Genomic DNA, 13,477 nt, shown 5'->3' with positions numbered 1-13,477 from the left:
ATTTTAAGGGCAAAACAAAAGTCAGTATGTATGTATGCATGGTGTGTATGTATGTGAAGTCAGTATGTTTAGAGCAAATATATTTTTCTACCATAAAATTCAAGAGTAGCTGTATTGCCTTCCCAAGGTGTGTTCTGGAAAAGAAATGAGTTGTTCATAACATTCTTTGCCTACACAAACATCTAGCACCTTTAAGCAACTAAATCAATAAAATAATTAGTGGCATCAGTATTTGATGGGAGGTAGCCCTAAAAATGTCACTCTTGGGACACCTGGGTGGCTCAGTGGATTAAGCATCCAAGTCTTGATTTTGGCTCAGGTCAGGATCTCACAGTTCCTAAGATGGAGCCCTGCATGGGGCTCTGTGCTGACAACATGGAGCCTGCTTGGGATTCTCTCTCTCCCTCTCTTTCTGCCCCTCCCTTGCTGGTGCACACACACGCGGTCTATCTCAAAATAAATAAACATTTAAACAAATAAATAAAATTTAAAAAAAAGAATGTCACTCTTTCCCAATCAGTATGCTGTAACTATCTAGGATTGTGATCCTTGTACTGGTGGACTTGGAATTTTGAACAATAAGTTAAATATATTTTGTCTAAAGCTGAGTAAACAATCAATTGTCGTGATGTATGAGCTAATGAAGTCACATGAACTATTGTAGGTCAGCTTGCTGCAAGTAAGAACTGAGAAACAAATTCTAACGCAAGGTCAAAAGGTACATAAAATAATTTTACCTTGATATTTATTGTTTAATATCTTTAAATGTATTGTCAAAATTTTATTAATAGAAAATTTGACTCAGATGAAGATTCCTGGTGGAAAATGGAAAAGAAAGGCTAAAATTTCCCTCTCTTCACAAAAATATCCCCAAATCAACAAGGACAAAACAAAACACAAACAATATTAACTAAATCCTCAAAATAATTTTGTAAGGTAGTACATGATTCTATTTTAGAAATGAAGAAACTGATGAGTACAGAATCTAGAGAGATTTCTCCAAAGTGTCAGAGATATTAAGTATATCTTTAAACACGCTTTTAGCTGCATTTGAATGAAGCAGATGCGTTTTAAGGGATGTATTACTTATTTAAATTTGTTCCAAAAGGGAAAGAAACTATGAGTGGGATAATTTAACCATTGGAGGAAACTGAAAATTTGTGAAACAGCTACCTTCTCCACTTCCTCAAAAAAGACCCCAAGCCAACACTATTCACATTCAAAATCTACTGAGCAATTATGGAGTAGAAAATTCCAAAGAAACATACACTTTCACAAAACATAGAAGAAAAGATGCATCTAATTATATTAAATTAAGCTAAAATTACGCTGACATCAAAATCTGACAGAGAGCAAAAAGATAAAATACAATTACAATTTCACTTATGAATACTGCTGCAAAATTTGTAATATAGCCAAACATGCAACATAATGCTCAAAGAACAGTATAAGGTATGAAAGATGCTTATTTCAGGAAAGCTCCTAACCAGTTAACTTTAAGTTAGAGAGATTATGTTGGAAAATCTTTGTGACTTGACTGAATCTATTAGAACGTCAAAAAGCAGGGCTGAGATTTCTCTGAGAAAAAAAAGAAAATCCACCGGTGGAGAGCAGCTTCTGCCTGTGCCTGTGGAGTGTTCCATCCTGCTCATGATCTTCCCTTTCTGAATGGTTACCCTACAAATTTTAGGCTTGCTTAGTCAGACTCCACAATGACAGAAGCAAATATCTTGTGATAAATCTCTTTATATACACATATATATGTTATGTATATATACAGATATGATATATAGGTCATTTTTAGAGAGAGAGAGATTTGAGATAGAGATTATCTTCTATCTTTCTTTCTAGTTTTCTAGCTCCTATCTTCGACTGCTTCTGCCTGCCTTGTTGAATGAACCCTGGCAGATACAGGAGGGTAAGTATGTGCTTAGGAGGTAAGAGAGGAACATTTTGTTGGGTCCTATCCTTTTACAAATGGAAAAATGTGAATATATTATTAATTCAACAAATTACCAAGCAAATATAGAAATATGCCCTAAGGGGGCCTGGGTGACTCAGCTGGTTGAACGTCAAACTCTTAATTTCAGCTCAGGTCATGATCCTAGGGTCATGGGATCAAGCCCTGCATTGAGCTCTGCACTGAGCATAGAGCCTGCTTAAGATTCATTTTCTCTCTCTCCCTCTCTTTCTTTCCCCCTGCCCCTCTCCCCACCTCATGCTCTCTTGTGCACACAGTAAAATAAAAATAAATACATAATAAAAAAGAAAATATGCCCTACACAAAGCATTAGAACCTCTGCATTAGTTGACACAAGTGTTATAGCCCTTATAAAAGAACTTAGAAACCTGTTATTTTGCACTTTCTAGCAATTAATTCCAGTATTTTCTCAAGCTCCTGTTACTTATTTGCATGCATATGGTTTTATTCCTAATTCTCTTTCAAGTACTTGCATTTTTTTAATCAACTTGTATTGAAAAACTGTCATCAATCTTGACACATAAAATTAACAGGCTTATCCTATCACTCTACGCTTATCTCCTACCATGAATTTGCCCTTCATCTATCTACTCTTGCTCTCCCTAAGCCCACTCATCTGCCAACAGCAGCACAGAATGGTAAAGAGCCCTGTCCTTAGAGTATGGACATCTGGGTTTCAATCTGGCCATAACTTCTATTAATTTTGTGATCTACGCTATTTCTCTGTACCGCCTAAGTTTCAGAATAATTTTCAGTGTGTAAGGGCAATAGTAGTAATTGCTCTGCCTATACCAAGTAACATAAAAAAACCTGGAAGCATTTGTAAACTGTAGAGTTCTGAGTGAATACAAATGATTGTTTTCAGTATTGTTACCTATTTTAGGTTTGAATCTATTTGTACTTGGCCTGAGGTTGTAAGTAAGAATGAAGAAGAGAAAGGAAAGAAAAGTGTGAGTTATTTGATGAGTGTGGACTCTGTGCTCACATAGGCTGCTTCTCATATGTAACTTCATTTAATGTAGCCATTCTGGAGGATAGGTTCACACTTCCAGAGTCCCAGAGTTGGTAAGGAGAGCAGGTGAATTGCAAAACAGACTAACTTAAAAGTTGATACTCCAAAACCACAAGAAAACCTTCCCTTGTTTATTATTATGTCACAAACATAAATATATATTCAAAAGGACTGAACTCCTTAAGCCTTAAGAACTATAAAATTAAAGCTGGTTAAAACAATGTTTCACATTAGAACCATTCAATTCACGCTTTAAAAAAAATCTTGTTGTTAGAGTGGAAGAGAGCCAAAGTACAAGAGACTCTTAAAAATTGAGAACAGGGGCGCCTGGGTGGCGCAGTCAGTTAAGCGTCCGACTTCAGCCAGGTCACGATCTCGCGGTCCGTGAGTTCGAGCCCCGCGTCAGGCTCTGGGCTGATGGCTCAGAGCCTGGAGCCTGTTTCCGATTCTGTGTCTCCCTCTCTCTCTGCCCCTCCCCCGTTCATGCTCTGTCTCTCTCTGTCCCAAAAATAAATAAATGTTGAAAAAAAATTAAAAAAAAAAACTGAGAACAAACTGAGGATTGATGGGGGGTGGGAGGGAGGGAGGGAGGGAGGGAGGGGAGGGGAGGGGAGGGGAGGGGAGGGTGGGTGATGGGTACTTAGGAGGGCACCTTTTGGGATGAGCACTGGGTGTTGTATAGAAACCAATCTGACAATAAACTTCATATATTGCAAAAAATAAAATAAAATAAATTTTAAAAATCTTGTTAGGTTTTGTTCTGCTTTATATATTCAGCTTAAAAAAATGATTGACACTTTCTTGAGATTCTATTTGATAAGGGAAGATAAATCAGACTACATTACATTATGAAATTACATTAAAACAGCTATTTGACTGGTTGAAAAGAAACAGTGAACATTTTATTCAAAATGATTCTGTCACAGTCCTCTAGATTTTCTCAGCAATAAGATTACTTTAAAAATAGATTTACTATAGTATCATTGTCACTTGGCATAAAATGGAATGATATTATAAAGGTATACCTTTTTTTCTTTTCTCAATGTGAGATGATACTATATAGTTTTTTTCTGAATGCAAATTTTCTCTGGGTAATCTTAGTATAAAACTAAAATATGTATTTATAAAAAAAATAGCTTTATTTTTGGGGCCATAACATTAAACTGTTACTATAATTGTTATAAATGGATTTGTATTTTAGATTCAGAGTAAACTAAGCCATTTGAGTGTCTACTATGTGCCATATGTCTTTATATTATTTCAGCAATCTTCATAACAATTTTTTGTTATAATTCTAATTGTCTTAATGAGTTAACAGGCACAGAGTGGGTGTAATTAACTTCAGACTCTAAACCTACCTCTTATGATCTGTTTGGAGCTTTCCAATGTAATTAGAAAGATCAGTTTTTCCCTTCTTACCTTGAAGCCGTGGGACTAGTCTGCCTCCAGTGTCTTAATCATTTGTCCCACAAATAGAGGACAGAAGAGACTTCTTCAAGTGAATTTTAATTTATATCACTCCATGCTTGAAACCTTCTAACTAACTGTTCCCAAATAATTTTAAAATCAAGTTAATGCTTTGAATTGGGAAGCTAACAGACAATTACTTCATTATTTGATTACTACAATGTGACACAGTATTTATTTTCCGAACAGTCACATCACTCAGAATTCTGTCTCCTAACTACAAAGCCTCTTTCTTGTTCCCTTCCATTTCTTCAGAAATCTGTTTCAACTTCAATTCTTCCCTAAAGGCTATTCCAGACTAAAGACAAATTTCCCCCTTCTGAATGTTCACTCATTCACTCATGTGCACACATAGATACCTATAACAGATCATGTATGTATATCATGTATGTTTGTTGTTGATGATGATGATGTTATATGTGGTTGTCATGCTTCAGGCATCCTATGTAAAATGAATGTGAAATATTGTAAACTGGGAGGCCTTTGTAAATTTTAGTTGCCATCCTCTTTATTTTCTTCTGATTATAAGCACCTTGAGGGCAGTGTTGCCATTTCAGTTCACCACCTGGCTTGTTATGGCTCTTCTAATATGGCAGGTGTTCAATAAATCGCATTGAATAAGGATCTGTGGTTGACTGATTAACTTCTTGGCAAGTGAAATATATTTAATATTCCCCTTGAGTTCACAAATGGTTTATGCACTTCACAAAGCACCATACTCAGAATCATTCTGGCCTTGCAAGAATCTGACCAACAACTTTAAAATAAAGCATTAAGAGCCCTAAAACAAAGACTGTCCCCTATCCACATGGAGTGTTTTCGTTTTTATGACCCTATTGTTGCGCACATATCAGACTGGAATATGGTTTACACACTGGAACCTTCCAATCCTCAACCCAGCAGTCTTGCACTGGTCTTTGTGTGCTCTGTTTTCTTTGTGAATCACGGATTAGAACTGCAGCCTTTCTGACCTGCAATAAAACTCACACATTCCCTTAAACATATGCTACTATACAATGATTTTCATTGAAGGAAAAAATAAATGTGAATTCTACCTGACTGATTCTTTTCAGCTTTGGGGTGCTGTGGTTAGAAAGATCAAATAATGCCAGTTATGTCAGGTAGTGCCAGGAACTCCGGGCCTCTATAAATTCTGATCCTGGAAATCGCATGACAGAATTAGAAAGAATATTTTTCTTTGTCAAGACTTCAGACATTTTTTTTTAACTTCAGGCCTTTCTACTCAACTTGCTGCTATTTCTCAGACAAAGTAAAATCAGAAGTCATATTTAACGAAAGGAAGTGGTGTAAGATAAATGGCTGGAAATAAAGCTCGCTACTGGAAAATGCCTTTAATAGTTTCCACTAGAGTATCACACTTTGGTTGATTTGTTCTCTCTCTTTTTCTCTCTCTCTTTATACGAATATATTTTGGAATATCCACATTATTCATACCCACACCAACACACAATGAAGGCTAATTTGAACATATTAATACTTATGAAAATTAATAGAAGGATTTTAAAAATCAAACTTTTATAGGTATATCTTTGTTATTTTCAAAGGCTTTTAAGAAAAAGGCTTATTTAGCTATTGCTGAAAAATACTATTACAAAACTTTCTTCCCTTACCACACACACAGACACAACACACACACACACACACACACACACACACACACACACACACATATTAATGTTGTCTGCATTTTCCACATAAAAACCCAGAGAGGGTAGATTCTTAATTTTTAAAAATATATTTCATATACACTTATCTCATCCATTTTCTTAAGGAAGTATTTCTACAAGTTACATAATATTAATTTTTCCATTATACACACATACAAAACACTTTTAAACTTCTTGGCTTTATGATAGTAAACAGTGAGAATTATCTCATCATGAACTACAGTATCAGTTTAGTATCCTTTTTAAAATATTTTAAAGATTAACATACTTTGGGCTTTTTAGAACCTGTTTTAGGTTTACGGAAAAACAGAGTTACCATATACCACCCTTTTCTCAGTTTCTCCTATTATCATCTTGCATTGGTGTGGCACATTTTTAACACCCTTTGAAAATATTTTTTTTGGTAAAATTAATGTTAAGGCCCAGACTATGCTTAATAGAAACTAAAAACACACTACTTTTAAATGGACATTTCACCATGATGTACGAGAGATACACAAAAGTGATGCATGTTATAACTACATTCCTTTTTTGCAAAAAATATTATTAGAACATGCAGAATCCTTCCCATTTTCATGATCTTTCATGAAATCTTAAGCCTACTTTGAAACTTTCCTTTAAAAACACATGCACACAAGGATTTGTTTATTTTCTGAGGCCGGCTTGGGCACTCTGCTTCACAACGTGCTAACCCCTCTGATTCCCGCCTGGGCTCTTTGCTGGGCTGCTTTACCTCTGCCTGCCGCATCTGTGTTTACCCATCTCACGGAATCACTCAGAGCCCTGCTGCAGGTCCTTTCAGCTTCTTTCAAGACTAGGCCTCAAGGAGTCTAACCAAAGTCCAAGTCACCCAGATCAGTTACTCCGAAAACCTTACCCTGGTCAGAATCTGCCTTCCACTGACATTTTGATGCAAAATCGCAGGCAACATATTCCCTCAACTGAGGATACGTGGTTTGTAAAAGTGTGAATTCAGAAGGTTGTTGATAAATTACTCTATAAGACCTTCACTATTAATTTCTGTCAGGAGACAGTAAAATAGTAAAGAGTGTCTAACATTGTTCCAAAAACAACATTTTCTGCTACAGGGTAGAACTCTCTGCGGTGCCAGATTGAAATTAATCTTGCTCAATTGGTTACGGAGTGCTGTCCCAAATTATTCAGCTGGAGTTAAACAGAGGTATTGTTCTTATTTAAGAGGATAAAACCCAAATTCATATGCCAGTATATAATGTCAGCAACACAGGTCTGAGAAGGAGGCAAGGATAAAATGGTAAAGACTGGGGGACAGACCTACAGATAAAATTAGATAAAAAGTAGGTGCAATGTAATGGATCAAAGATATTATTTATTCAAATGTGGGGTTCTTTTAAGTAAAGCAAAAAATGATTTTTCAATAAAATATATTTAGAAGTGACGCTTGTTATTCACAGCCTGACCTAAATCTCATACAAATTCATAAACTGTATTTCCAGTACTATGGCAAAGAACCATAATTAAGAAAATATAATTCTAAATATAAAAGTCATCTATAATTCTAAATATAAAAGTCATCTACTTTGTGGATTGAGCATTTTTAATCCTTCAATAGTTTTTATAAAGATCAGCAGGCTTCAAAGCTAATTGTAGTTTTGTTAATAACTATGCTAATTTAGACTGATAGATTTGTTTTCTGCCTATCATATAAGGCAGTGAGATGAAATATGTCTTCATAACTGCCTTTTTAAACAATGGGAGGTGGAAATCTCATCGTGGTTGTTATTTGCATTTCCCTGATGCTTAGTGACATTGAGCACCTTATGGTGCGTACCTATTGGTAGCCTGTATGTTTTCACTGGGAGAATGTCTATTCAGTTCCTCTGCCCATTTTGAAATCAGATTGGGTTTTTTTCCTCCTCTTTTCTTTTTTTGTTTCTTTCTCTTCCTTCCTTCCTTCCCTCCTTCCTTCTTTCCTTCCCTTGCTATTTGAGTTGCGGGAGTTCTTTATATTTTCTGCACATTAACCCGCTCTCAGATAGATGCTTCGGGAACCGCTTCAGTCACTGCTGTTCCCTATCACTGCTAGTAATTCAACATCCATATCACATATTTCCTCTTCAAAACACTGCTCAAAGAGCTTACCTAACCTACACAGAATATGAAATGATTAAAGGAACATATTATTTGTAGTCTTAAAAGGTGCTTACTATTTATTTTAGCAAGTATTTCCACCAAAAATGTGTGTCACGTGGTAGAAACAGTTCACATTATGTCTACATGGTAGGATTAGGTTCTGTTGAATATGGATGAAATTTCTTCATTGGCTTTTGACAACATTCTATGCTCAGAACACAGACTAATAGGGTAGCAAAAAAGTCCATTTACCTTGAGGATGTCCCAGTGCAGGTTGATCCAAGGCAAGAAAGAAAACACAGGTCCATGGACACTGTGTGCCATGGTGGGACCACATTTCTTCCACTGATCAAAAGGCTAGAGCTAAGCATGTGGATCTTACAACCCATTGTTCCTCTTACTTGCTATGAGATGCACCTAGCTTCTTGGCAGAGGCATTTCCATTATAGCTTCTGACCCCAGCCAGCTCCTAGAACAGTCCCTAACCTCCTATCTTTCCCTGGTTATACTGAAGCTGCAGAAATGTTTTTTCTCACTCACATCAGGGTTCTCCAATTCTCCCTCTTACCTGAATCCTACCAATCCCAGCAGTATGTACAGGCTTCTGTTTAACTGGTTCAAACTAAAAGCATTTATTTTATATCTGAAAGTGTCATAGGTATTAAGAAACCAGGATTCACTGCATGTTGATTTTGACTCAAAGAATGTTTGTTATAGGAAGAAAAAATGATTGCAAGGAAAAGTAATAAATGTTTCATATTGTATGAAACTTCATGACTATATGAGAAGTTTTTGTGTTTTGTTTTTACTCAAAGGAAAATCCAGATCTTTGGCTTTATTGGTCACCCTCTTAGGTGAATTCTAATCATAAGGTTAGAAACTGCTTTCCCCCCCCAAAAAAAACACAATTACCCCCTTATTTTTTAAGTCAAATGACAAACGCTACTGCATATTTTACAAGCAGCATAGGATGATAATAAAATTAAATAACAACTAATTTGGGGACCCTTGGGTGGCTCAGTAGGTTAAGCACCTGACTCTTGATTTCAGCTCAGGTCTCGATTTCATGGTTCATGAATTCAAGCCCTACATCAGGCTCTGCACTGACAGGACAGGGCCTGCTTGGGATTCTCTCTCCCTCTCTCCTTAAAATACGTAAAAAATAAATAAACTAAAAAAAAGAAATAGCAACTATTTTAACCTGATTTATTTGAAAACCTTTATGTATGATATGTGTGCAAATTTTAAAAACCATTGTTTACTTCACACTGTATTTCATTTTGGTATCTTTTCTTTGGAGTTCACCTTTAACCTACTTGAACAAATGACCAAAATACACAGTTGTGTTTTTTTACTGTAAAACGTGTAAATGGATGTTCATTTTTCCATTTATAAGGCTCAAATTTTCTTGCCCAGACTCATGATCAATTTTATCAGAACTTAGTAGCATTCTAAAGAAGAAAGAAAAGCATCAATGGGAGCATTTATAGATGTTATGCATGGACAAGACTCTGACCAAATTCTTATTATCTGTTGAAAAACAAGGCTTTTGTTGGTTGGTTGGTTGGTTGGTTGGTCGGTTGGTTAGTTGTTGTTGTTGTTGTTGTTTGCAAGACTCATGCCATCTGTTAAAATAGAGTCATCCTGATACTTCCAAAAGACAACTGTCTACTAGAAGCAAGTTTATATGTAGGATGAAGTTGTAATTTAACTTTGATTTTTTTCTCTTGGTTCCTCATAACCTCTAGGTCCGATTTCTACTTGTTTAAGATAGATGAAATTTTTCTCTACCAGTAGATATTTACCACTCAAAGGGATAAAATTAAGGTGATAAATAGAACAATGTACAAATAAAGCATTCAGTTTACTTCCTCCTTAATTCTCCTATCCAGAGCTTCTTTTCTGAGTAAATCCCTTTGGCCATAAAACTCATAAATCTGGAATACAACAGATAAGTTGCCAGGATTCCAAATAAGTGATTTAGAAAGTTGTTCATTCTACTTAGAAAAAATTCCTTCAGCTAACAAAGTCATTAATTCGTTTCAATAAGGAGACCATAAGAGGAATTAAAACTAATCCTCAGCATTATTGTTTGTTTTACACGTTTTCTCTCCATTTTACATTAATTAATTAACTTTCCTCTTATTTTCATATAGCAGTTACATAATTCACCTGTTCTTACTTGTGAAAGTTAACAACATATTTTTTCTCAAAAGAGATACATGTGTTTGGCAGAATATAAGTTGTAGAATTGATAAAGATATTTTTACTCCCAAGATATTCTCTTACTCCTCTTTTCCCAAGGGGGAAAAAGGTATGTCCACCCTAGGTTTAAAATTCTCCCTGAGCTCTGAAAATTTTCCAGCTGTATCTTGAAAAAAGGAGACTTTGGCTTTTGACTCTCTTTCCTGTATTATGGAGAAGAGCCTGGCTGTTTTCATAAACAGTGGCCAGCTGTTCAACTTTTAATACTCTTCAGCAATCTTCCACTTTTCACAGGGGAAACTCATCCGGATTACATCTTCTGTCTCAGCTAAAAAACTCATTAAAGATTCTGAATGTAAATGCTTAACTGAGACACTCAAAAATATATATATACTGAGCTGCTGGTCTGAACTAGAAGGTACCTATGAGTTTCAACGACCCCCTCTTATTTATTAAGCAGATTGTTCAGGAATGTTTTGGAATCTATTAGAGTAAGAAACTATTAAAGTAAGAGTACGGCTGAAGGATCTGTACATGCTGGGCAGTAATGAGAGCTAGCCAAACCATGTAAATTTATCTCACGCAATTAGCAAAGTCAGCCTCATGGAAATGTTATGAGAGCAACAGATACTTCTCGTGTTCACTACCCATTCCACCATTAAGAATAGCAGTACAGTTGTACAGCATGGCCAAACATACTGTCACAAAGATTCTGCTTTACAGAATGATTAGAGCACGAGGAACACAGAGCCCTAAGTTGATCCATCATATAGGAATATAAATGCTTTATTTTTTTAAATAAAGATTTACTACAAATATTGAAAAAAAAAGTCAGGTGAAGAAAAAAGAATGGAAGGAGAAAGAAAAAATAGAAATACAGATAACATTTTTAAAGAAAATAAAAATAGATTAAATGTTTTTACTAGACTTTTCAAATTGAAGAAAAATATTAATTATGCTCAAATAAAATATTTACTTTTGTGCAAAAGCTTTCAGCCAAAGAAAACATCACTATTACAATAGAATCCAAATGATGAGAATAAATATTCTGGGAAGACCTCCTATTCTTATTAGACAAAGGATGGATTTGGATTTGGATGTGGATATGGATGCAAATAGGGATGTGGACTTGAATGTGGAAATGAACATAAACACTGTTCCAGAGATACCTATTTTTTAAATGTAGACAACTATAGACAGGGATCACATGGGGATATAAGGGGAAAGGAGATGAGAGGAGGAAACTGAAAAATATGTTCCATGTGATAATTCAAACATTTAATGAAGAAAAATTCCTAAGTGAAAAATTGTTGAACCATTACTCCCTCAGCATAGTATGAACTGCTTTTCAATGCAGTATGTAGATTAAAACAAATCTTTCTAATGGTCTTAATGGCAAAGGTGTTACATGAAGTCCAATGTAACTCAGAGAACCTCTTTCTTGTGTATTTTCCTTACTAAATCAGTGCCTGTAAGTTTGCAATTCCATAGGGGATTTTGAACTAAGGAACTTTAGCAAATGGAAGGATAAATATCAGAAGGTTTCCTGCTCAGTAATTTAAAATGTCAACAGAGTGTGAAGTTTAAGCATCCTGGAGTATTTTAGAATAAGATTATGGACAGTTTTTCTGAATATTTATAATTAGATCAATTAGATCTACCACTAAAATAATCAGGCTTTCTTTTTTCTCATTATATTTCAGTCACCTCTATAATTTGTTAAAGGATACCATGCAAACAGAACTTTTACAAAAAATAATTTATGTGGGGTCTAGAGTCTCCTTGAAGTTTAGAATTTGTACCTGCTGGTAATTATGGATTTGCCATGAAAGTATCCTCCAAGGAAGAAAGGAAAAGCTCAGTTATGAAGAATACCTTAGGGCACCTGGTGGATCAGTTGGTTGAGCATCCAACGCTTGCCTTCAGGTCAGGTCATGATCTCGCAATTGGGAGATGGAACCCCGCAACAGGCTCCGTGGTGAGCGTGAAGCCTGTTTAAGATTCTCTCTTTTTGTCTCTGCACACCCCTCACTTACGTGTGTGCACATGTGTCCTCTCTCCCTCTCTCTCTCTCTCAAATAAAATTTTTAAAAGAATAATTTAAAACTTTGAAAAAAGAATGTCATTTTAGATTTACATAAAATTTTTCCATGTATAAAACACTTTGGCAGCCATCCTATCATCTGATTCTTTCAACAATCCTGTTGAAGTTTCCAAAGTACCTTTTTTCCCACTTTCCAGATGAAGAAGTTGAGGCTCCTAATGATTCCATGCCTTGTCCCAGAACAGTGTGCTAGTTATTCTGTGAGTCCAGAATTCCAACCAGTTTTGTCCAACTCTCAATATTCCTGCATTCCTGCATCATCTGCCTACACAGCTACACAGGAGATGAAGAATGACCAATTATTAAAACTACCAGGATTAACTAAAAGACTATTTTTGCTAATTAAAACCTTTTTTGGTTGGAAGAAACAAGATTATTTAAGAATAATGAACATGTAAACAAACTTTTCTTCATCACTTTGATTCTTTTCCAATTCAAGGAGTTTAATGAAATTGCTAATGACAGAAAACAACTCAAAATACAAACATGCAGATCAAACGTATGAGTGGAGTGATATCCACTGAAACTCAGAATTGCTTTTACTTTTCTGGTTAATTAATATGATTTTAAATATTTCATACAGAAGGATTCTTTTTTTTTTTTGGAAAAAAATGAAATGAACCTAAGATTGACTGGAATTTACAAGCTCATTTAAAGAAAAGTCTCAACTATTTTTTCTTACAAATGTAATACCTCCCCAGATGGCAGTCTTTGTAGTTTGTGGCACTGATTCAAAAGGCATATTAACTGGCACTCTCCTAGCTGCATCAAGCATTTACAGGCCTCCCTACAGAATGGGTTCAACAGTAATTAAAATAACACGCTTCCTTGGGGTGAAGTTACACTTGAAGAGTTTGGGGATGTTTTTTTTCCCCTTCCTTTTGGGTAAATAATTCCTTTCCCAAAAA

Source organism: Felis catus, chromosome A2, assembly GCF_018350175.1.
Source record: "Felis catus isolate Fca126 chromosome A2, F.catus_Fca126_mat1.0, whole genome shotgun sequence".
Classification (NCBI taxonomy): domain Eukaryota; kingdom Metazoa; phylum Chordata; class Mammalia; order Carnivora; family Felidae; genus Felis; species Felis catus.
Note: the sequence above shows the minus strand (reverse complement) of the source record.